General features: G+C 42.8%; 1 protein-coding gene across 2 annotated transcripts in view; it reads right to left on the bottom strand.

Moving 5' to 3' along the window:
- LOC122794156 (endonuclease 4 homolog) overlaps positions 1-25,760 on the bottom strand; it is a 1,200,618-nt gene that overhangs the window by 1,039,900 nt on the left and 134,958 nt on the right. The gene's annotated exons all lie outside the window — the stretch shown is intronic.

The following is a 25,760-nucleotide window of genomic DNA, read 5'->3' as shown; positions in this document are numbered from 1 at the left end:
AACCTGGTTCAAGGCTCCTGAGAGCACCCCAGCACTATCAGGTTTTACCTCATATCATGCGTTCCGGCCCCAAAATCCGGACAATACCAAGAAAGGAAGGGAGGTATCCATATTCATCAAGGACACCCACACCTCAAGACTGGTGGCAACGCACGATGCATCGGAGACCATCCAGGTGCAATTAACCATAGGCAAGACTGCTCTGCAAATTGTAGCATGTTACAGGCCACCCTCACAAACTCAGGAACCTCACATGGCTTTCCTGAAAACACTGGGGGGGATAAATGTATCTCCAAACACCATCATACTAGGTGACTTCAATTACCCTAATATAGACTGGGAACACTACTCAAGCCCAAACACCCTAGCCCAAAAGTTCCTGGAATTCATAAACTCAAATGCCATGGAACAACTAGTCACCATCCCCACAAGAGGAGAAAACATACTTGATCTCATCATCACGAACATGGGAGCACAATGTTCAACACCGGAAGTATACCCCTCACTGGTGAGATCAGATCACAAACTAATCTCGCTGGAGGTCCTCATCCCACCCCACCTGAAATAAAAAAGACCACAGTAAAGACCTTCTCGAAAGCCGACTTCACACTTCTAAAGACTAGTGTGGTCTCCTTTAAGGCCCCAGAGCCGGCGGAAAACAGTACTCAAGCTGCTGAATCACTTACAAATGCCTTCTACCAGCACCTGCAGGACTGCATGGATAAGGCAATCCCAAACAAAACAAAGACTCTTTGTACCAAAGGCAAGCGTCCAGTCTGGTGGACCCCAGCCATAAACAAACTCTACAACAAAAGGAGGAAGCTACTACAAGATAGAGCAAAATCCTTAAAAGGTAAGACACCTTTGATCACTATAAGTAAAAAACTAAGAGCTCTCATAAAATCATCCAAAGCAAATTTTGAGAGAAAAATAGCTAAAGACTCAAAAGACAATCATAAGGCCTTCTTTAGCTACGTTAGAAACCTGGGAGGAAACTCCCAGATATGCTCAGAACTAGTTCAAAATGATGTGAAGATTACTGATCCTACAGACATTGCCAACATACTGGCTGATAGGTTCAGTGCAAACTTCTCTCCCCCCCCCCACAAAAGGAAAGATATCTATACCAAGCGATTGCAGCCCCCAAACATCTCTAGCCCAAGTGAGAACTGCTCTCTCCAAAGCAAAAACACAGCATCCATGGGACCTGATTGTGTCCCCGGCTGTGTGCTCCACGAACTCAACGAGGAATTAAACCCACAGCTAGGACAGCTGTTTAATCATAGTCTCACCTCTGGATACGTACCCAGAGAGTGGCGCACTGCGACTGTGGTCCCACTTCACAAAGGCGGTGCCTCCACCGTCCCTGATAATTACCGCCCATTAGCTTGACAAGCCTTATCTGCAAAGCCATGGAGAGGATCATAATGGACCTCATAAATAAAGACATAGGGAATTTGCAGACTTTGGATCCAACCCAGTTTGGCTTTGTCAAAGGCAGATCATGCCTTTTAAACTTGGTCGACTTTTTTGAAACGGTCACCAAAGCCATTGATGAGGGAAAGGCAGTCCATACAGCCTACCTCGATCTGGCGAAGGCCTTCGATACAATACCCCACTCGGGTATCATTGAAAAACTCATCAGCTTAAATGTTAACCCATACATCACAAGATGGGTTGCAAACTGGCTGAGTGACAGAACCCACAGGGTCAGAGTTGCTGGCGCCATGTCAGACTCAAAGCCTGTCACAAGTGGTGTCCCACAGGGCTCAGTCCTGGGCCCACTCTTGTTTGGCATCTACTTTTCTGAAGTACAAGCAAACACAGGAGGGTTATGGCTGACAAAGTTTGCAGATGACTGCAAACTGGGCGCCGTAGTCGAAAACACATCTGACACAGATATCCTTCAGAAGGGTCTCACAGAAACGGATAACTGGTGCCAGAGCCATGGCCTAAAGTTAAATGCCAAAAATGCATAGTCATACCCTTCGAAAAACAAGGTTACCCCTAGCTACCATATAGGTGGCAATCCACTGAGCACAGAAGAAGTTATCAGGGACCTGGGGACCCAGGTTGACAGTAGCCTGTCATTCGACACCCATGTAGCTAAAGTAGTTAGGAAGACCTTCTACATTGCCCATCTTATCATGAAGGGATTCACATCTAGATCAAGGGAGGTCATAGTCTCCCTATACTCATCACTCATCAGACCAATGATTGAGTACAATGCCCCATTCGGAATGTATCTGACCCGACACTTGCAGCAGCTGGAGAGGCCACAAAAGTTCCTCACCAAAAGGATAAAGGGTCTCAAAAATCTGTCCTATGCTGCCCGACTGAAAGAACTCCAGCTCTATTCAGTCGCTTACCGCTTGCTCAGAGGTGACCTTTGCCTGACATACAAGGCCATGTCAAACCCAGATTTGATGAATATGCTTCACCTCAAAAAATCTAGATCCATCAGAGCCAGAAGGGCGGGAGACTTACACCTCAACACGGCTATTAATAGGACGTGCTGGAGGGATAGATTCATCACCCAAAGACTCCCTATGCTGTGGAACAAAATCCCGGTATATGTGAGGCAGAGCACCTCGCTGGCCTTGTTCAAGAGAAATCTTGACCAATGGATGGGAGATCGCAGATATACCCCAGGGATTACCTCAGTGTCACTGCTCGACAGAGGCACAGCAAAATAATGGGTATAGTTCCCCATACTAAAGGGGTGGCGTAAGACACAAAACTATGGGCTAGGCTTGTAAATGCCCTCGGGCAGATAGCCTAGTATGAACCTATGAACCTATGAACCTACGTTCTGCCCTGCCCAGAGCTTTTGTAGAAACTATAAATAGAGATGCAGTTGTTTATATGAGCAACATTCAAATCATTGTATAGTGACATAGTATCTATACCTATGTGTTTAAAATTAAGGTATCGCTCATTTTATGTTGCTCTGCCGCAGGACAAGCCAAAAAATGGCCCAGTTGGATAAGCATTCTACCCAAATTAACACATTAAAAATAAAATAACTTGATTTAGCTGCTCACTTATTCGTAAAAAGTATGGTCTGGTTAAAGAAGTTATGTCCCACCATAACGTTCCATCTGTATTGTTGATCTTCGTTCAGTCATTATTTGTGGGTATCGGTTCCAACCTCGGAACCGACCCGGCCATCTTCCAAGTTCGCGTCAGCTACAAACTCTCAAGCTAAAACTCTTAATTCCCCTCTCGCTGTTACCTCAGATTGAGTTTGCTAGTCAAAAGAAGTTAGAGGCTACCTCTGGCCAAATTACCTAAAAGAACTGGACGGTGAGATCCACTAGAAGCCAAAGGAGGGGGGAAGGAGGGAGGGTCGTAATGACTGAACGAGGATCAACAATACAGATGGAACGTTATGGTAAGACATAACTTCTTTACCTGATATTGTTAATCCTCGTTCATTCCTTACCTGTGGGACAGAGTCCCCAGCTACCTCTATTCCTCGGAGGTTCTCATGGAAGGGCATTCCTGAGCACCATAGAACCAAAAGATGCTCTACCCCTGAAGGCCAAATCCAATTTGTAATGATTGATGAAGGTGTGAGGCGTAGCCAAAGTTGCAGCTGCACAGATGTCATGTAAAGAAGCTCTGGCATGGAAGACAGCAGAAGTTGCCACCGACCTTGTCGAATGAGCCTTTATGGTAGTAGGCAATGGAATATTACATTGTGTATAAATGAAGGTCACACAGTCTTTCAACCATCTAGCCAATGTGACCTTAGCAACAGCACATCCTAATCTAGGTCCAGAATAGACCAAAAATAACTGGTCCGATTTATGAGAGGCCTTAGTCCTGTTCAAGTAGAAGCGAATTTGCCTGTGGATATCTAGGGTATTGTAGGCAATACTCTCCTTTGTTTGAATAGTTGGGAAAGAAAACTGGCAATTCAATGGTTTGGTTAATGGACATTTCAGAGATAACTTTTGGCAGAAAGGAAGGATTAGTTCTCAATGACACTCTATCTCTATGAAAAATCACGTATGGACTCTTGATGCATAAGGCTTGAAGTTCAGAGATATGTCTTGGCAGAAGTAATGGCGACCAAAAGCAAGGTTTTCCATGATAAGTATTTGAGGTCGCAGGAAGAAGCTAGTTCGAAAGGTGGCATTGCCAAAGCTTGTAGAACTAATGACAGGTCCCATGGTTGAATAGGTTATCTAAAAGGGGGCTTTAGATGATTCACTCCTTTTATGAAGGTCTTGCATAATTTGTGTGACATAAGACAGGAGTCTTGGACACCCTCATGGAAATTAGATATTGCAGCCAAATGAACTCTAATGGTAGAGGCCGACTGAAATAGGTCAGCTAGATACTCCAGTACTAGCGACACCGGTGCTGAAAAGGGATCTACTTGCTTTTCTTTCAGCCAAAGGGTAAATCTTTTCCACTTGCTTAGATAAGTAATTCTAGTGGAAGACTAATGAGATGCAATAAGAATGTCCCGTACTGGCAAAGAAAGATCATTCTGCCTGGCAATCAAAAGAATTGGGGGAGCCAAGCTGTGAGCTTCAGGCTGTCCAAGTTGGGATGAATCAGATTCTGCAGATGAGAGATCAACCCCGGGGTTGGATGGAAAATCCATGGTTGATCTAGCAGGTGAGGCCAAAGGAAGGGGAACCAAATCTGATGAGGTCAATATGGTGTTATTAAGATCACCTTGCTCTTCAACCGGCGGGCTTTCTTCAGAAAAAAATCCAGTTTCCTTCCCTCCCAAAGGTGCCTTGAGAAAGAAAGATTAACTTGAAGAAAAGGCCAGCTGAATTGGGCCAATGTCACGAGCTGGACGGAAGGTCTCCCCCAGAAGACTGGGCAGAGACTCCCTCTTCTGGCTGTTCTACCCCCCCCTCTGCCCTCTGTGCCGAGAAGGGGAACTACCTGGTCTGAAGACTAAAGATATGACCATGGAATGGTAAGCCAGATTTCTCCTAAACTGGGGCTGAACCCCCAAAGAAACTTTAAGCCCTTTTATAGCAAATTCCTTACTTAAACTTTTCTTTACTTTTGCTACCCTTGCACTTCTTTACAACAGTCACCCAGCCTTGAACTCATTGTCTTTATGTCTGCACATGCTCCAGCTTAAAACTGATCCCTCACATGTGAGGAGCATCTGAGAACACTTGTCAGTGGCAGCCGCCTCCAGAAGAGGCCTGCACAGCGAAGGCACCTGCTCAGCGAACCAACCCTGCTTACCGCCACACACAAACATGCCTGCAAAACTGCAACCACATACACTCAATACCTACACTACTTACCAAACGCAAAGACTTTAACCTTAGACTTTGAAAGGAATATTTCAACACTTAAATTCACAATTCAAACTGGCACCAAAGGCAGTGGAAGAGTATACACTTTAGTTCAACATCTATCAAAAGCCTGCCATGGCCCTTGGAGACAGGATTTTTAACCATCTATCAAAGCCCTTGGAAGCCTATTTTGCCTTACAGAGCAGTTTCACCCTTCTAGGCCCACCTTCTTAAAAGATACTTATGTTTACAGAGCAACAGGCAATATCTTCTATCCTTAACTGGGCAGGAGGCAAGAATAATATCAGAAGAGAAGCCTCTGAATCAGGCAATCTTTAACATCCTAGAACCTGGCAAAACATCCTAAGGCCTATGCAGGGGTAGAAACCAGCTAGCTAACATCTGGAACTGGAGGAGAAACAAAATTCCCATTTAAAGAGAAATCTCATGGAATGAATGACCTCTGAATTTAATGAGAAAACTGAAAGATGAAAAAGAAGGAGGTAGAATCATCTACATCAGAATCAGAGTAAGGGAAGAATCATGCAAGAAGTAGGCAGGAAAGGGAGAGACTCATCAATCAGAATCAGAGCTCAAAAAACACTCCCTTTCAAGCAAAACTCCCTAGGCCTGCTTATCAGGAGGGCATAGAACCTCCAATTCACAGGCCATATAATCATTGTAATCAAAACTTAAGCTACTTCTTAAGATAGTTTTCGAACCCTGAAGAACTAGAGGTAACTACTGACAAAGCCTGGTACAAACCCTGGGGAGAGCCTTGGGAAACAGCAGAGGAGGGCCTAACCACCTTAGGGAAGGAAGAGGAGAACAGGGAAGAACAGAGCCCCCTGAACCCCCTCCTTCCTGAGAGGTCCTGCATCTTGCAGTAATAAAGTAATAAATTCCTTCCTTTCTCTGGCTGGACCTCTGGCTCTGGCTCACCCTCCCCCGAGTCCGTCCGGTCTACGGACGGTTCCGGTGGGTGGTTCTTCTAACCTCTTTGCAGTTTTGTCCTTGGGAAATAGCGGGCATCCGGCCCGGCATTTTCCAATTTACACCTTTCCCAAAAGCAAAACCAACCTGGCCTAATCAATTCTTTATAGATGCGTTTGTTAAATCTAGCACAAGGCGACAGCCAACAGCGTCGTTGCTCACGCCCTAAGCAAGGTATACACAAAGTATGGTAAGTAAATCCCTCCCTGAGGTCCCTGTTTTCCACACAAAATCACACTTTTCTGACATCTGACAAATACTGAGGCAGGCAAAAAAACCAAAATTAATATTCCAACGGGGTACTTAGCCAATTGGATTCGGGTTCCGAACTCCCCCCGGAAAATCTCCAAACGCAAGCTGCACTGCAAAAAACACCATGCATCGATGCATCGCGGCAAAAAGGCGAGGAAATGGCGTCATGCATATTTTGTACCCCTGGACGCCCCAGCGACAGACTCGCGCCTTGACCGACGCCAGCCTTATACTTTGGTATTCGGCGACTGACAGACAGCGGATCACCAGTCAGGACTGCAGCAATGTGAGATGAAGAACATCTGGGGAATGAGGGGGAAAGGTGGGAATGCATAAAGAAGACCTGAGGGCTAATCGTGGACAAGAACGTCAGTGGGTGACTGTCCCGGAAGGGGAATCAGGGCAAAGTAGTTGCTGCATTTGTAGTTGTTCAGGGATGCAAAGAGGTCACAGCAAGGAAGACCCCAGCGGTGGAAGATCTCCGCCGCTATCAAGGGATTCAGGGACCACTCGTGATGTTGTAGAATGCACCTGCTGAGTCTGTTTGCTATCACATTGGTACTCCCGGGAATGTGAGTTTCTAGAAGAAAACGGTTGGTAGCCATCGCCCATTGCCATATCCTCATGGCCTCTCGACAGAGTGGGTAAGATTTGGTTCCTCCCTGTTTGTTGATGTACCAGACCACAGCCATGTTGTCTGACTGTATCGTAATAGTCCCAGACGGCAGCAAGGGATAGAATGCTTGCAATGCCAGAAGCACCTCCCTCAGCTCTAGAACATTTATATGCAGTTGGGCCTCCAATTCGAACCAAGTACCTTGGACTGTCTGTCCCTGACATAGCCCCCCCACCCCATCAGGGAGGCGTCCGTGGTCACTGTAGCCTTGGGCTGCTGGGGGGAGAAGGGGCGAGACCATTGTGACAGATTGTGGGTCATCCATCAATTTAAATCCTGTTTGCACCTGTGAGTTACTCGAATCTTGGCTGAAAGAGGATACTGAAAAGGATACCATTGGGTGAGCAGTAGCCATTGTAGAAGCCTCATGTGAAACCTGGCCAGGGGGACAATGGTGATGGAGGCTGCCATGGAACCCAACAGCTGTAGGACAGACTGAGCTGTGGATTTATCCCTTGAAAGGATTGGGATCAGTTGTTGCTTTATCCTTAGAATTCTGTGCTCTGGAATGGATGCTCTGCAATTCTTTGTATCCAAGATGACACCTATGAATTCTGTGGACTGAGATGGGGTGAGATTGGATTTTTGCCAGTTTATGGTTATGCCTAGCCTTTCTGCAGCGAGGAGAGAGTATGCCAGGGCTTCTACCAATAGATGTCTGGTGGGGGCAGAGATGATCCAGTCGTCTAGGTATGGAAACGCCTGGAATCCTTGTAGTCGCAAGTGAGCTGTGACGACTGCCATGCACTTTGTGAACACACTGGGGGCTGTAGAGAGTCCGAAGGGCAGTACTCTGAACTGGTAGTGACTGGCTCCTGCACGCAAGCGCAGAAATCTTCTTGATTTCCTGTCCACTTTTATGTGGTAGTACGCATCTTGAAGATCTATCGAGCACATCCAATCGTCTTTTTCCATAAGCGGGAGGATAGACTGTATTGTGACCATCCGGAATGTTTGTACTCTTACAAACTTGTTCAATACACTGAGATCCAAAATTGGTCTCCAGTGCCCGGTTTTCTTTGGCACCAAAAACAGTCTTGAGTAGAATCCGGATCCTATCTGGTCTGGAGTGACTATTTGAATGACTCTTTTTCTTAGCAGCTTTGATATCTCTAATGCGGCTTCTTCCCTTTGACTGGGTGGAACGTCAGGTAAGTCTGCTGGGGGGGGGGGGCAGAACAAAGATCGAAGGGAATATGGTAACCTCTGGTTATTATCCTTTGTACCAAAGTCTCGGTGGTGATGGTTAGCCAGGCAGAAGGGTACAAGGAGAAATGACCCCCAACCACCCCCGGAGGAAAGGAGTTGGGCTGCTCTTCAGGAATGTCGGTGGGATTCGCCAGGAAGAGAGTCCCTGGAACCCTGGTTACACGGACCCCCTCTGCCCCAAAAAGGGCATCTTCCCTGTGAGATTCCCTCTCTGCCTCTGGGGAGAACTCGGCCTGTGTGTCATGGAAAGGACCCTGAGACTTTTTGTACCATATCTTCCCACTCTTCTGGTTTCTGGAGAAAGCTCACTGAGGAAAAGAATAATGGACACCCATGGCAGAAAGGGTCTTACCATCCTGTTCACATCTGGCCAGTGTGCTTTTAACCTTGGGTCCAAACAATGAAGAGGCTTCGATAGGAGCGTTGAGAAAGGAAGCCTTGAAGGGTTCCGCAAAATTACATAAGCGCATCCAGGCGTGTCGTCTCAGAACAATGCCTGAACTTGCCACTCTAGCTGCTCCTTCTGATGTGTGAGATATCAGGCGCATGGAGGAGTTAGATATTGATTCAATGGCGGCCAGCTGAGAGGCTACTTTGTCACAGACCTCATCAGACACGGCACCAGCCAAAGTTTCAGAGAGCTCAGAAATTAAATTCCTTTGAAGCCTGGTAAAGTGTGCCATATAATTCAGGGACCTGATTGCAAAGGTCGCTGATGCAAAAGTACGCTTCCCTATTCTGTCCATAGCCCGGGACTCTTTGTTGGGAAGATGGATAGTCTGGCTTTTTTCTTCCGCCAGGTCCTTCTTGGTTGCGGCCGCCACCACCACAGCATCTACAGGAAGACCTTTGGACCTATGGGGGTCAGTAGCAGGAGGGGACAAAATTTTATCTGGCCTCTGGGGATGGCCTCAATGGTATCAGGAGCCTTCCACGCATGCTGCACGACAAGCCAGACCAGTTCGTCGGCAGGTGGAGTAACCCAGGAGGTAGGGGGCCGGGCGAGAAAGGCCTGCAGGAACACAGACTCTTCAGATGTCGGGTTAGAGGGCTGCCAGTCACCTCTCTGTTTAAGGATTTCAAGGATATCACCAAAGGATACCTCAGAGGGTGACCGAGGGGACCCTTCCCCATCATCAAAGTCTGTGTCTTCAGTAAGGGACTCCTCTGTGGAGTCCATGTGCTTCCTCTTGCATGAGCTTTATCAATGAACTTTCTCAGAGGGAGAAGCTGGCAAAGACAACTCAAAAGGGGTTTTCTGTGGGAGTATATCCTGAGGCCCTTGGGCCCGGTGTCCACTAGGAGCGACTTGTGTACACTGCGGTCCAGAGGTGGGCGGGGAGATTGATAGCACAGTATCGCCAGCCAACGCCAAAGCCTTCTCCATTAGTTGGAAGGCCGGTCCAGCTGAAAAGGGGTGAGTGTCCAGGACAGGGGTCACCCCTCCGCTAAGTGGCTCAGACTGCCGACTCGGAGTCCCTGGATGGCTGTGAAACACCAAATTACGTACGCCATAGCTGACATCCTGGGTCGTAGCAAAACTCTCCTGCCACGAAGGCAACTGCGGTTCCTTAGTGAGGTCCATAAAGGGAACCGTAGAGGGAGAAGACTGTGCTATATCAAGGGGATTCAAAGGCAATGAAGGAGGAAAATAAGTAGGGGTCTTTGGCAAAGGGTGATCACCTCCCAAGGAAGGATAGGTCATGGGGGGGGGCGGGATACCTCTGGCCAAAACCACTTGATCCACAAGATGCAACACGTCGTGTTCAGAGAGGCTTCTAGTGGATTTCAAGGACACGGCTGAGGGAGAGTCAGGTCTATCCAAAGATGGGACAAGCTCGATGCCCACCTCACCAGTCTGCACTGAAAACAATGGGGCTGAAAGGGACTGAACTACAGGTGTCTGCACCGAGGAAATCATCTGTGCCTAAGTCATAGTCTGCACTGACGATAAGGTCGGCGCTGAGGCTGGGACTGAAAAAATCGGTATCAATAACTGAGTTGTCGGTGCCGATGTGGTAACAGTCTGCATCGACTGGATAGTCATTGCCGATGGAGAAGTCTGAACCGAGGAGCCCCTCGGTACCGATACAGTAAAGGGCATGCTAGTCTGTGCCAAAATCACAGATGGTGCCGAAGGTCTAGGCACCGAAAGTGCTGGAGCCGAAAAAGTCAGATCCGAAGTGGAAAGCTTAGCCTTCTTGGGTCTCGGTTGCAGGGAGTCCCCAGCCGGGGACGAAGGAAGAGACTTGGCCTTTGTATGTTCATCAGTCTTTTTCTTATGGGATCTTGAAGGGGTTGAAGCCTCCGACCCAGAAATAGCCTCTAAAAAGGAGATTTAAGTAGCCTCTTCAATAACAATTTATTTTTCCTCTCAATCAACGTCCTGGTAGAGAAATTCTTACAAATTCTACAGGGCAGGTCAACTGATAAATGAGGTACACCCAAGCAATAGACACACAGGGAATGTGCATCTGAAGTAGGAAATTTATGGCCACAATCTGAACATCTCTTAAATCCTGGACTACCTTTTTTTATCTGCCATGTTAGGAAAGAAGGAAAATCAGAAAGAATACCAGCAATGGTACAAGAAATACCCGAAGATAAGGAGGAAAAGGGGTTTACCAACGATGGTAAAGAAGAAAATACCTCACGGTAAATAGGATGAAGGGGACCGAAAAGATTCAAGAAGGGATAGTCGCTAAATGCGATAAGATAAGAGAAAACAATCTAGTAACTTTTCTGATAGAAAAAGTTGTTTTAGACTAGTATGACAAAAAAATATATTGTACTTAGCTCAAGAGAAGTAGCTTGACACGACCAAATGGCGATGCAGCAAACGAAATCTGAGGTAACAGTGAGAGGGGAATTCTGGGTAAGAGTTTTAGCTCGAGAGTTTGTATGGAAGATGGCCAGCATGGTTCAGAGGTCGGAACAGATACCCACACGTAAGGAATGAACGAGGATTAACAATATCAGATTTACTGTTGCTTACATCTACCTCTGACAAGTGCATGTTAAACCCTAAGTAACTTGCCACAAGATATCTAGTCACTTCTGCTTCATGTAGGACATTAAACTTGATTCTGCAAATGCTCTGCCTTACCTACTGCAACACTCCTATTTTACAATCAGTGTACAGCAAAATTAACATGACTCTCAAACTCTCTCCCTCTGACCATTATAGTCCTCTCACCTACTCCATAGTCAAGTTTAATCATGTCTACTTTGTAGATCTTTCACACACCGTTGTACCCTCAATGACTGGTAAACCACTCAATTGCTAACCACTCATTTCTCAACTCCACTGGGGCATCAGCTGCAAATCAAGTGGGGAGGAAAACTGGTGCCCTCCAAAGGTCCAAGGAGAGGAACTGAGATCCTTGCAACAGCAAACTTTAATGCAATAGAAGAATATATATCAACTGCAAAACTACAGCTTCTCTGGAGTATTTCCAGGGTACAGGAATCTAACAATTAAATACACAAGTAGCAGTGGTGTGTAGCTGTACAGCTCCACACACTCAAATACTGGGGGCTTTCAAAAAAGCAAGTTTCAGAATTCAATGAAATCTAAAGTGTGATTCTCACAAAAAAAAAAACGAAATGTCAGCAAACTGTAGCAGTAGACTGCATACTTCTGACTAGGCCTAAAAGGAGAAACACTGCTGCACCTTGTGGTCTCAAAGGCTGCAGCTACAGCTCAGGCAACATGTCACATGTTTTCTGTCCGAGTGGCCCTCCTTATCTCTCCCACTAACAGAACTGAAGCACTTGCTAGAACATCACTGTAATGCAGCAAAATTGGCATCTGCACACTGCAAATGTTAAATGATTTGCCCATGGCTGCAGCTGTAGAATATCCACTAAATTAATGGCCCTCTCAATCACACAATTGCTGCTTAAAGACATCAAAGTCTCCATAAGTGATTTAAAATACACACAGCTAATAAGACGTAGTATTCTTTTTTACTTCTCTACTCTCAATTTAAACCTGAAGCAGCACTACCTTATCTCAATTTTTTTTAGTTGCTTGATTTCTTTTTCTTTGCAGGTAGGGTTATAAATCATATTAAGAAAAACAAACAACTTGACCCTGCTGTTGCAACAATTCCTAAATTCAGTTAGTGGTAGCTTGAACTGTAGAATAGCAATTGAGACATCATATCTCTCAACCGTACCAAATTCCTCAGTATTTACTGGTTTTGAGGGCAAAATAATGGAGTGCCACGAATTCCCGAGTGGCCCCTTTAATTCCAGATTTTTTCTTTTCTTTTTTTTTTTTGAGGGGGGTACAACTTTAAATTTATTGGTGATGTCACCATGTTTCACCAGTGTATTTTGCAACATGCTTAACGTGCAGGAGGCATGCATGATGACATCAGCTTCATGCCTGTATTGGAAAATTCCATCTGAGACTGACACTCGTCTCAGAGTCGTACTCGGAACAATCTGGACATAATTTGGAATAAATATATTCCATCTACAACTGTAAACAACACAAGCAGGGTCAGTTAAATAAACAATCACACACTACCATCATTCTAGCTTGGACAAGCGCAAAGTAAGGGTGAATACAACTCTGTTAAGCAATACATTTAATAAATGAAGAATTTATAAAAGAAAACAAGATTCCCAATGTAAAAGATAACTGTGCAAAGAACATGTTTATCTATATTTGGTTGATCAGACTGCATTAAACTGCTGCACACACACATGCACGCACTTAGACAGATATCTGGGGAATATTTCCACTCAACTTCTTGTGCGTGTGTGTGTGTGGGGGGGGGGGGTGTCAAGGGACTAAAATCAGGGAAAGTTGCTTGAATAACGAGCTTTGCATTAGGATGCATTTTGCCATTTTCTGGAGGACATGAAGTTTGAAACTCAAAGTCATTACTTAGTGTCTACAATGACTGTACTCCTTAATGATTTGCCCGTAAAACACAATTTTAGGAAAAAGAGAGAAAAAATCTAGACATTGTGCAAAATTCTGGACAGTTGATTGGTAAATGGGGGTGGCATTTATTCATCACCATCGCCATTTAATCTAGTGTAGGTTCATGGGAAGTTGATCCGTGGCTCATCATGTAAGGGGTAAGGTAATTCACCACAATTCAACCACACACACAGCAGCAAGTTTTGGAAAGACTTTTTTCAGCGCAAAGATCTTGTCACGTTCCACTCAATAACATACAGCTGAAGTCTACAGTCAGTCTTCCAAGCAGAATAGTCCCCTGCAAGTACAGCAGTGCATGGCTTAAAGAAACAGTGATCCAAAAAAACAAAAAGCCAGCACGAATGTGTGCAAAGTGTAACTTTATTACAAAGTTACAGACAGACCGGTTTCGGCATAAATTTCAAGACTTCCTCAGTCTTGCAAGCAAGTAAGGTGGAGAGTAAAGTTTGTCTACTGCAGTGATGGCGAACCTTTTGGGTTCTGCGTGTCAAAAATTCAGAAAATGCCCACCTTGACTCTGCTGGCGTGTCACCCCCCCCAAACAAAAGAGAAACAATTTTTACATACTCATTATTTAAATAAAATACAGTCCAATTGTGTGCTGCTATGTATTATAAATATAATGGAAAAAAAAATCACAGACTTACAATAGAGAAAACAATATGCACACTGATAACTGGGCTTAAAACAGTGCACCAAAAATTACCTTACTTTTAATAGTAATTTTGAACTGAACTAAAAAAAATATGGAACATATTGCATTTCATTTGATTAACATCAATTAATGACTTTTTGTTGCTGAGTTTTAATAGATAAGTGCAGGTCACATATTTCTTGTATTTTTGTTCATTTACTTTCTTTGGTAACTCTGGTGTTGGTGAATGCTGTTGTGTCACCCAAAACATTGTGGCGCGTCACCTTTGAAATGCGTGTCACAGGTTCGCCATCACTGGTCTACTGGGCTGTAAGGGCAGGTATAATAACGGCCCTGTTATGTATCAACATGGCAACACTATGTGGGCTTAGACAAACTTAGCTTTGCTGAAGTGCCTGGTTGAAAGATCCGATGATGGAAGCTTTAATCTGCAACAAATAAGAATTTTAACTTTTTACACTTACCTCATCCCTGAAGGTGGAAGCATCAGACGTCCTGAGATAGTGTCTTCAGTCTTACATTTTACTTCAGCTCAGACATTTAGACTTTGTCACCACACCCATCTGAAGAGAGGGAGTCCTACCTGGCGGTGGCATGGATACGGTACCAGTTTACCAGAGCCATATCAGCAAAAAGCTGGGTGTAAAGCTACTGGCAGGGGCCGGAAAGGATGGCAGCTATTTGCTTCGAGACAGCGAAACTATATCAGGGATATATTGTCTATGTGTACTATGGGTAAAAACCTCTCTTTACCCCCACGAGTTGTACATCAGCATTTTCTTTCTACAAGATTATGAATTAAGAAATGGTTGCTGTTTGCATATCTAACAAACAATTTCAATCAATATATTCCACAAATCAGAAAGAGTCCCAACTAGGCAACAATTAACATTTTTAAAAAAATACACACTTTAAAAACACCAAAACAAGTTTGTGTTGCAGAATAGGCTTAGTGAATTGCTTTGTGGATGGCATATTTTTTAGCTTCTCATACTGGATAAAATTCTATTACTTGATTTTTAACATAGTTCAAAGAAATTAACTGTCTTTTGCACAGTTGTGTGAATGTTCCTCTTGATAAATCTAGCACTCCATTTTTTAGCCTGGTGTCACTCATTGCATTTTTTTCCTCTCAGAACTTTGCCAGCTCTTTCAGTCTTTCAGTGAATGCCAAGTCTAGTCTGTCCTCTCAACTGTCTAGAATTTCGCAAATTGTCCAGATGTTGCTTTTACACACACACACACACATATATATATATATATATATATATATATATATATATATATATATATTTGTATTTTCCCATAAAATGTGTGGTTTTCTAGCAAATCACTGGGATTGCATTCACTAAATAATGACAGCCTCCATGTCCATCATAAAATTATTGCTAATTTAAAGCCCGTTATTGTGGCAAGTTCCTTAATTTATAAGAGCAATATTTAAAATCTGTCCCTGGGTATAGGCCTTTGCAATCTCCCAACTGTTTTTGGCTTTGTCCAGAATTCTTACTGCTAAGAGGTTAAGAGGTATGATGGTACCCCTCAACTGATTTTAGCAGAATTCCCAGATTTGTGCCTCAGATTTTTGATCCGTTTCTCATAAAACTTGTGACATTCTGGACAATCACTGACTGACGCCACAAAATAACTGAATACATTTATATTTCAGACTTACGGATACATGCTAACACAGATTGTGTAATTTTCTAAGTTTATAAGAGCACTATCTAAAATATGTCCCTATTTTTAGGCCACCCCCCCCCCCCATTATTTTAGGCTTTGTCCAGATTTATTTCGCTAAGAAGTTGAGAAGTATAACTTGGATTACTATCAGCAGCAGCCAGTGGAGCACAGCTGTGTGCGACTGTGCACGCTGTCAATCGTCATTATTATAACAAGTGAAAGTTCTAGCCATCCATCAGTGTCTGCAGCAGGTCAGTATGAGAAAATCTGCAACCTCAACCAGCTAAGCAAAAACTAAAAAGGCAGTTAAAAAAAAAACTTATGCATGCCAGGCCAGCGTATTTGTAACAGAAAGTGCAGTAAAGGAATCTGAAACAATTCTGTAATCTGCTGCAACCTGCACACTTCAAGTTTGGTCTTTTATTTTTAAAATTAGTACTGCTAGTGGGTACTGGCGTGACACAATGTATGAATGAGGTGTGTGAGAGAGATTTTTGCCTCATGTTTCGGGCCTGTTGTTCCTCATAAAATTATTGGTTTTCTGGATTGTTGTGGCAAATCAGTAAGAATCAAATTTACTAAATAACGACATCCATTTGCATTTCAGACTACATCTCCTGCAGAAAACGCATGATAACACTAGCCATTTTATTCTGGCAACTTTCTAAGTTTCTAATAGCAATATTTAAAATGTGACCCTCCCTGTTTTTGGGGCTTTGTCCCCCCATTACTTTTGGCTACACATACAGATATTTAAGAGGGGATCATACTCGGGTATATAGTGCATTTAGCCACCTCTGGCAATGTTTGGGGTTATCAAAAAAATGAGCAGAGCATCTTCAGACAACTTATGTAGAACATTCTATAGGAATGAGAAATGTGCTAATTAGTTTTCTGAGAGAACAGCAGATGCATGGAAAAGACCATCAAATTACATTAAAGCAAGCACTAGTTTAGATATTTTTAAGAACAGCTTGGACACATTGTGGGAATGGCTGTTCTTCTGGTATACTGGCAGTGGAGGAGGACATTAATGCCCATGTGGTGTGCCTGAAATTTTTGTATGTTCAAGTTTCACAGACGTGTTGCATGAATGAGCAAGGTTTTTTGCTGTTTATTGGAGATGCACTACAGTGTAAAGGAGGCATGAACATACAAATGGTGACACTTGCAGATTTTGACTTCACTACAGAACTTAACTTATACTTCAGAATTATAGAACAACATTTTCCAGTTATAGTCAGTCAGTCTCTGTTTGCTGTGTGGTGGACCATCTGTAATATGCTAGTAATTGTAGATGTTATTTTGACTGCTGATCTGATGGTAAGAAAGGCAATAACCTTTCAGAAGTAGATCAACTGCTTTCCATCAGCTCATCATACTAACACACTGATCAACCACCTTTAAAGTTTTGATTATTTGCAGTTGTTTTTATTTATTTTCAGTAGAGGTCCAGGGAGAAAAGCTCCAAGACAGATCCATTACACCAATATGTATAATGTTACAATTTAAAAACAGTATATATAAGGTTACAATCAAGTTAACATAGCAGATGATACAAAACATTTTACAGTACATTGCAGAACAATATTTACAAAAATATAGAACAAGATATTCACATGAGGTAGACTGAACTTTTTTCAGGTTTACAATTCCTGAGAATGGTTGCATAAGCGTATTTACAACATATTGAACAAGATATCCATGTGAGGTAGATCATAACTGTATGCGGGTTTACAATTCCTGCAATGTCTGCAGTAAAGAGCATTGAATTAAAAGTCAGAGTGGAGTTAGGAGAAATTTAGTCACAGAGGTGGTGGATTAGCCAGGGTTGGTGCAAGGGCATAACCAGTGTGTTCTAAGGTATATTTTGAGTTTTTGTTTGAAGTGGGGTAGGGAAGGAAGTGAAGTAAGATCACTAGGTAGACAGTTCCAGTTTTTCCCAGTTGTGTTTGAGAAAAGAGAGTTACCTGCCATGTTGTTAGACTTACTAATACTAAGTAGAAGTTTATTAGCAGAACGTAAGGTATTAAGATTTTTATACGGAGTAATGAGGTTTGAGAGTATAGGAGTGTTGTTAGGCTGGTTGAGGATCTTATGAGCAATGGTAAGTTGGTTAAAATGAAGCTGATTTTGCAGTTCAAGCTATCCTAGTTGTTTTAGATTCTGACAGTGAAGAGTTCTAAATGGATTACCAGTAGTAAATCTGGCTATGTTATTATAAGATGCAGATAGTTTGAGAAGATTCTTCGTGGATAGGTTGGTGTAAATTGGTGAGGCATAGAGAAGTGCTGAGATTAGATGAGAGTCGGCAATAGTAGTTCTGGCTGTTGGAGTGAGAAAGTATTTGATACTGTATAGGGAGCCCATTTGTCTGTTGACTGTTTTGGGTATCGAAGTTGAGGTTATTGTCTATTGTAATTCCTAGGAGTTTGGTGGTAGAATCAGGGGATATGAGGGTGCCATTGTTAGAAATAACAGAGAAATCTAAAGGCATGGATTTACGGGTAGGAGTAAAGAGAAGGAGCTTTGTTTTTTTGGGATTCAAGAGGAGACGTTTTAAGAACCAAGTCTCTGCTATGTTAAATATCTTCTGAGTTAGGAATTGTAGTTCAGATGAAGATTCAGCTGCACAGATTAAAGTTGAATCATCTGCATACTGTATATAGGTTGCCTGAGGAATAGCTAGGTACAGATCAGTGATAAATATTGAGAATAAGAGACGGCCTAGAGTGGAGCCCTGAGGGACACCCAGTTAGACTGGCAGGTGGAATGATAGTTTATTCTCCCAGAGCACAGCCTGTTGCCTATTGCTGAGGTAGGAAATAAACCATTGTACAGCCAGAGTATCAAAAGAGAGTGATTTCAGAATATTTATAAGTAAAGAGTGGTTTACCATATCAAATGCTTTTGAGAGGTCAATAAATAGAGAGGAAGGGAGAACACTGTTATTGTGGTTTTTGTTTATGGTATCAGTAAAAGATAAGAGAGCAGTAGTAGTACTGTGGAATGGCCTAAAGCCATGTTGGCTTTCAGTTAGTATGTTATGTTGAATTAAATAAATAGTTTAGAAGCTGATGGTGAATAAATTTTACCATTATTTTTGCTAAGTGGGATAGTAGGGCTATAGGTTGATAGAGTATTCATTTGAGTTGCCACCTTTGTGTAGAGGGATAATGTGTGAGATTTTCCATATGTCAGGGATGCTTCCCTCGTTAGTAGTTCTATTAATCAGGATGGATATTGGGTAAGCTACTTTTTGCAGGTATTCGGCTGGGATCTGGTCAGCAGAAAGAGTACAAGGCTTAAGTTTTAGAATGAGTTTGTAGATAAAATTAGTTGAGGTGGGTAGAAATCTGAAGGTAGGAAGAGAGCTGGGAGAAGAGTTAAGAAGATTGGATCTATCAGGAGCTAGCCGACTGGCTAGTGATTGGATAGCCTCTGTGATTAGCAGTTTGGATACGAGTCTCATGTGTTGCACCTGTTGGGGTTGGTGTACTGGAGTGACCTGGGTATAGGAATCTATTGATACTTGCCCAGAATCTTTGAGGATTGTTTTGGTGTGTTTGCTGCATTTTACAGTAAAAGTTTTTTTGTCTGAGAGAATTACTTTTTTGTCATGTTTCTCATATGTCTAAACATTTGTTGATCTGATGTACTTTTGGTACTTCGCCACCTAGACCAGGCTTTATTTCTGAGGAGAGTTTTTTTCTTGGTTTCATTCGTAAACCAGGTGGCAGGTCTGGACCTAGTTCTGATAGTACGTTTAGGTGCATGCTGGTCTAGGATTTCTAAGAACTGAGAGTTAAAGTATTTGACAGCCTGTTCAAGTGGGAGGGTTTTTAGTTGAGACCAATCACAGGCACGGAAGTTCACTCTGGAAAAGATATTACTGTATTAATCACATAGTGCTTAATTCTTTATTGGCAACTAACATGAATCTACTAGAGTTGTGTTGGGAGTAAACTTTGCTGCTGCTGGTGATGGACTACAAAGAAATTAAGACTGAGTTAGTTGGGGTATGAATAGTGCTTGTTTAGAAGAACAAAATGCTGCATTTGATAACAATGTGAATATAAATAAAACATTATTGTTCTGGTTATATTTGGTGTTTAATATTGTGCCTGTTCTTCAGTTTGCGTTTAAAGTTTGGTATTCTACAATCCCATTGGAGTGGGCAGGGTTACATAATTGTGTATGCAAATTTTATGTTACTTACAAAAAAAAAACTTAAGGCTATTCAGAAAAATGCAAGAATACTACTGCCACAATACTATCATAACCCATGGCCATGTTCAACCAAATCATAGCCCCTCTCTTGGCAACTCTATTAACCTGCGGCACCGCTGGGTATAGCACTATAAACACAATATACTTTTCACTACTGACAACAAAGCTCACACCAGATTCACCCTATGGCCATCATCTGTAATAACATGACAAAGTATTATAGGGCTAGGGAAGCGATCATGCATTGTACTGACCCTCTCATCGCACTGTACTGACCCTCTCATCAGATCATCTGTTTCAACTGCATTCTACCATCCAGTGTGATTCATTTCTCATACATCCTCGTATTTGTTGCACTCAACTCTGTTAAAGAATGTTTATATAGACTGCATAGATACATGCACACATACGCACACAAATATACATATATGCAAACTTGCAAGCATAGCCTTTCGGTGAATTGTGCTTTCGTTCAAAGCACTAAAAAAATTTCAGTTCATCGAAATCGAACTGATGGAATGTATCAGCTTAGCAGGGATTGTGCAATTTGCCCTTTCTCCGCTATAATGTGACCTTGGAGTCTATACATATTAATTAGCAAGGGGTACTGGGGCTTGCCCTCAGCAAAAAATGTTTTTTGTGTTTTTATTTTTTAAATATTTTGTATTTCAATCTTATAAGACTGATGAGTTTTTTTTGTTTTTTTTTAAATAGTCGAAAAGTCTTAATTCCCTATATACACACACACAATTACATAGAATTGCAGGCTATTGCCTACTTCTCTCAAGATTCCTATAAAAATTCACATCAGGATGTCTTTTATCAGCTGTCTAGCCATCTTAGGATGGACATGGACTTGATCATTATGGCATGATTTCCTGACAAGCTCATCCAACATACAAAAACAGCCTTCTTAGCATCAAGCCTGAGCAAGACAACAACTTTTCCAGCATCAAATCATGCGTACTCAAAGTCTCCATATTAAGTGCTAGCAAAATTAAAGTTTATCCTGCAATTTAAGTTGCAATTAACACCTCAAACTCTGTGAAGATACAAATTTTCTCTTATGATGGCTGCCACCTTGAGACAATAAACTCCCCAAACTACTGGGGATTACAACAGTCTCTGAGCTCAGATGTCAAGTCCACCATCCTGTGCACAAACCTGAAATCCAGAAAATGCTCTCTCTGCAAAGTTTTCATGACTAATGTATGTATGTATGTATGTATATCGCTTATTACAAAAGCATAGTTACGCCACTCTCTCTTTAATGCCTTGTTAGTTCTAACCAATCACAGCATCAACCTTGCCAGCAAGCCTACAAAGCAACTGGCACTCCTTATGGATCCTTCCCTGCATCCCACTGAAAAGACTTTTACTGGTTAAAGTCGCAGCACTTAGTTATTTCACCGTTAACACTGGATCTCAGATCTTGACATTACCTTGGCAAAATACTCATTTATAAAGCAAAGATAAATCTCTAAAATAAAAATAAAATGGAAAAAAAAAATGTTTTGTTCCCACTACCAACTCAAGTCCGTTAACCTGCTCTAGCTGCAAGTCTCTTTTTAACAATAGTTAACAGCAACTCCATTTTTTTCTACCTAGACAGTGTCAAATATTGCTCAATAGACAGCACAACTGCCCAAGATGCCAGAAAGACTAAAGGCTGTGCAATCTACCCCTACAGCAACTATCTGGATTTATGTTCCACTACTGTCATTATTACCCTTCAGATAATACAGGTTTCATCTGATCGCGGCAGTAGTAGCTCAGTTGGATGTTAAATATCCCATAACATTTTAGCAAAAACTGTGGTCATTTGATTACAGCAGAAATAAATTTGAGAGAGAGAAAAAAGCTGCAATTTTATCTGATCATTTGAATTTGTCAACCAACATAGAACACTAATCACACTGACCATTTCAGTGTCAGCCAGGGAAAGGAAATTACAAAACAGTACTATACCTGTACAAGGAGAACCAGTACATAACATATATAATAATGTTTAGCACAAATAAATGTACACTTATATAGAAAGAGATGAAGAGACACACAACATGAAAGCACTACAAAAATATAATACCACTAAGAAAAACTTCTACTCAAAAGGAAATCTATGTGAACATATTCAGTAAAAGCATTACTAAAAATTGTGTTATCCTATGTTTATGGGTGACATGCCCTCAGCAACCAGGGTTAATTTTCTAAAGTACAGCCACAGATAACATCCTGCCACACATGAACACCTTCATAATGTTATTTAGAGAAGCCACGGGAAATAACATTTAACTTCTGAAAACAAACTTCAACCCTTTTCCAGTACAGTTTGTTTTACAGTAACTGCCAAATTCTGTAATCTCGAAGTGTAAAAAGACAAGATCCCACATCTCCTCCCTTCCCTTAGCAAACGTTCATAGGTTGGTACTAGGCTATCGGCCCTAGGGCCTATGCAAGCCTAGCCATAACAATTCCCTGGATATTTCTTCCCACAAAATTTACTTCTCTGGACCCCTGTCTAGCAGGGCGACTGACATGATCCCCGGGGTGAATTTCCTATCTCCCATCCAATCATCAAGGTTCCTTTTGAAGAGGGCCAATGAGGCGCTCTGCTTGACATGTATGGGCAGTCTATTCCAGAATATGGGGAGTCTCTGGGTCAGGAACCTATCCCTCCAGCATGTTTTGTTCATTGTGATGACAAGGTTTAGATCCCTGGAGCGTGTGGCTCTGAAGGATTGGGAATTCTTTAAGTGGAGCATGTCCAACAGCTCAGGGTTTGACATGGCCTTGTATGTTAAGCAGAGCTCGCCTCTGAGTAGACGATATGTCACAGAGTATAGCTGGAGTTTTTTTTTTTTTTTTAGACGGTCAGCATATGGCATCTGCTTTAGGCCTGTGATTCTTTTAGTGAGGTATTTCTGTGGCCTTTCCAGCTGTTGCAGATGTCTTGTGAGGTACATACCAAACGGGGCATTATACTCTATAATGAGTCTAATGAGGGATGAGTACAATGGGACAATGACCTCCTTTTTTCAGGATGAAAAGCCCTTAGTGATGAGGTATGCCACATAGAAGGATTTCTTGACTGGTGTGGCGATGTGGTTATCGAAAGTGAGACCACTGTCCACCTGTGTCCTTAAGTCTCTCATCACACTTTCGATGTTTAGTGTCCTGCCACCTATGTGGTAATTCATGGGTACATGTTTTTTTTCCAAAGGGGATAACTATACATTTCTTGGCATTAAGCTTGAGCCCATGGCTCTGGCACCAGGCATCTGTTTCTGTAAGGCCCTTTTGTAGAATATCCACATCATTTGGGGATTCAATAATGGCTCCCAGTTTGCAGTCATCTGCGAACTTTGTTAGCCAGAGTCCCATAGTGTTGGCCTGTACTTCAGAAAAGTAGATGCCAAACAAGAGTGGTCCCAGGACTGAACCCTGAGATACTCCACTTGTCTGGAGCTGGATTTGGAGTCTGCTACTTTTACAGTCTGGGTTCTGTCAGTAAGCCAGTTGACAACCCATCAAGTGATGTAGGGATTTATGCCCAGCTTAGTAAGTTTATCTATGATTCCAGAGTGGGGGATGGTGTCGAAGGCCTTGGAGAGGTCCAGATAGGCTGTGTGGACTGCCTTACCCTCGACAACAGCTCTGGAGACTGATTTGAAGAAGTCAATCAGATTCAGGAGACAAGATCGGCCCTTCACAAAGCCAAACTGGGTGGGGTCCAGTGTCTAAAGGTTGCCAATGTCTTTGTTTATAAGTTCCATGATAATGTGTTCCATGCCCTTGCAGATCAGGCTTGTCAGACTGATGGGACAGTAGTTCCCAGGATCCAAGGTGGATCGCCCCTTGTGGAGTGGGATAACTGTAGCTGTGCGCCACTCAGTAGGCACGAAGCCTGAGGTGAGGCTATGATTAAACATGACACTTAGGTGAGGTGCCAGTTCATGTAGTACACAGCCTAGGATATCATCTGGTCCCATGGATGCTGTAGTCTTAGCTTTGGATAGTGCGGTTTCTACCTGTGTGGCCATGACTACCGGAATTTGGCAATCTTTTGGTATTGAGATGGGCCCTTTAGAGGGTGAGAGGGGGGTGAAGTTGGCACTAAATCGATCTGCCAGAATACTGGCATGATCCTTGGGATCAGTATATTTAATGCCATTCTGTTGTAGCTCAGAGCAGATCTGAGCATTGCCATTAAGATTCTTGACATAACTATAGAATGCCTTGTGGTTGTCTTTGGAGTTTTTGGCAATTTTATTTTCGTAACTAGCTTTTGAGGATTTTATGAGGAATCTCAGCTTCTTACTGAGGCTGGTGAGGGAGTTTTTTTGCATCCTGGGATTTTCCTCTTTTCTGCAACAGTTTCCTCCTTTTGTTGTATAGTTTTGTTTATAGCAGGGGACCACCAGATTGGCTTCCTTTTTTGGAGAAAATCATCTTGGTTCCATTTAGGATGGCACGATTCATGCACGAGTGGATGTGCTCGTACAGTGCATTAGTGTAGGATTCTGCAGTCGAACTTTCAGATCCCAGCTGCATGGGTGTCCTGAAGTTTGTCACTTCTGACTTCAGTAGCATGAAGTTGGCTTTGGAGAAGTTTTTTTTAAGGAAGTTTCCTTACTGAGGGGTGGAGGCGGGATGTGGATGTCAAGGGTGATTTGCTTATGGTCAGACCTGACCAATGAGGGGTTGACCACTGGTGTGGAGCATCTATCTCCCATGTTGATAATGACCAGGTCTAGGATATTGGAGCCCCTGGTGGGACAATGGATTAATTGATCCAGGGCATTGGAATTTATGAATTCCAAGAACCGTTGGGAAAAGGAGCTGGTACCCGGGTAGTTTTCCCAGTTAATGGCAGGGTAGTTGAAATCACCCAGTATTAGGGTGTTTGGTTGTATCTTAATATTTTCCAGTATGTTTATAAAGGTGTACTGAGAATCTTGGGGCATGGTGGGGGATCTGTAGCAAGCTACAATTTGGACTGCAGTCTTACCTAGTTTTAGTTGCACCTGGAGAATTTTAGATGCATTGTGTTGGGCAACTAGCCTGGAGGTGTGAATATCCTTGGTGAATATGGACACTCCTCCACCTTTAGTGTTTCGGTCTTGGTTTTGAGGCCGAAAAGTGTGGTAAGAATTGTAGCCTGTAGGGGTGCTCTCTGGAGCCTTGAATCAGGTCTCAGTTACTGCACAGATATCGATGTTCCCCATTTTTAGGAGTGCCGCGAGAGAGTGCATTTTGAGGTTTAGACTTCTAGCATTGAGTAGCACTGCCTTCAGATTATGCATGCTTGCATCTGTTATGGTGGTGGTTTTATCCTTTGAACCTTGCCTAAAAAAGGCACTATAGGGGTGGCAAGAGCTTTAGCCAATAACCTGAATCCCAGGGGTGACAGGTGCAGACCATCTCTGGCAAAGCATTGTGGTTTGTCGATCATGTCTTCCCAGGCAGACAAATACTGGATCCCCTTTGAATGACACCAGAAGTTTGGCTATGTAAGTGCATCTCTCGCAGGTTGTAGTGTTGGGTGGTAGGAGGAGAGGATTGTCTGTGTACATGAGGCAGTTGCCGCATTGACCCAGTATGCCCAGATTCACCAGGTCAAGTAAACAAGATCTCCCGGAAAAGGCTCTACACTTCATCTGCTCCCTGATTACATGATCTAGTCAGCATAAAATATCTGTTCATTTTAATGGCAATTACTGCTAACAATCTTTAAAACCTATTCTACAGGTTCATAGGCTCTTTCTAGGCTTATATCTGAAGGAAACCATCACGATGCGCAGCCTCACCACTTAATATTGGAAT

This window comes from Protopterus annectens, chromosome 1.part0 (genome assembly GCF_019279795.1).
Source record: "Protopterus annectens isolate FY-2018-M chromosome 1.part0, PAN1.0, whole genome shotgun sequence".
Classification (NCBI taxonomy): domain Eukaryota; kingdom Metazoa; phylum Chordata; order Ceratodontiformes; family Protopteridae; genus Protopterus; species Protopterus annectens.
This window is presented reverse-complemented; position numbering and strand designations above follow the sequence as displayed.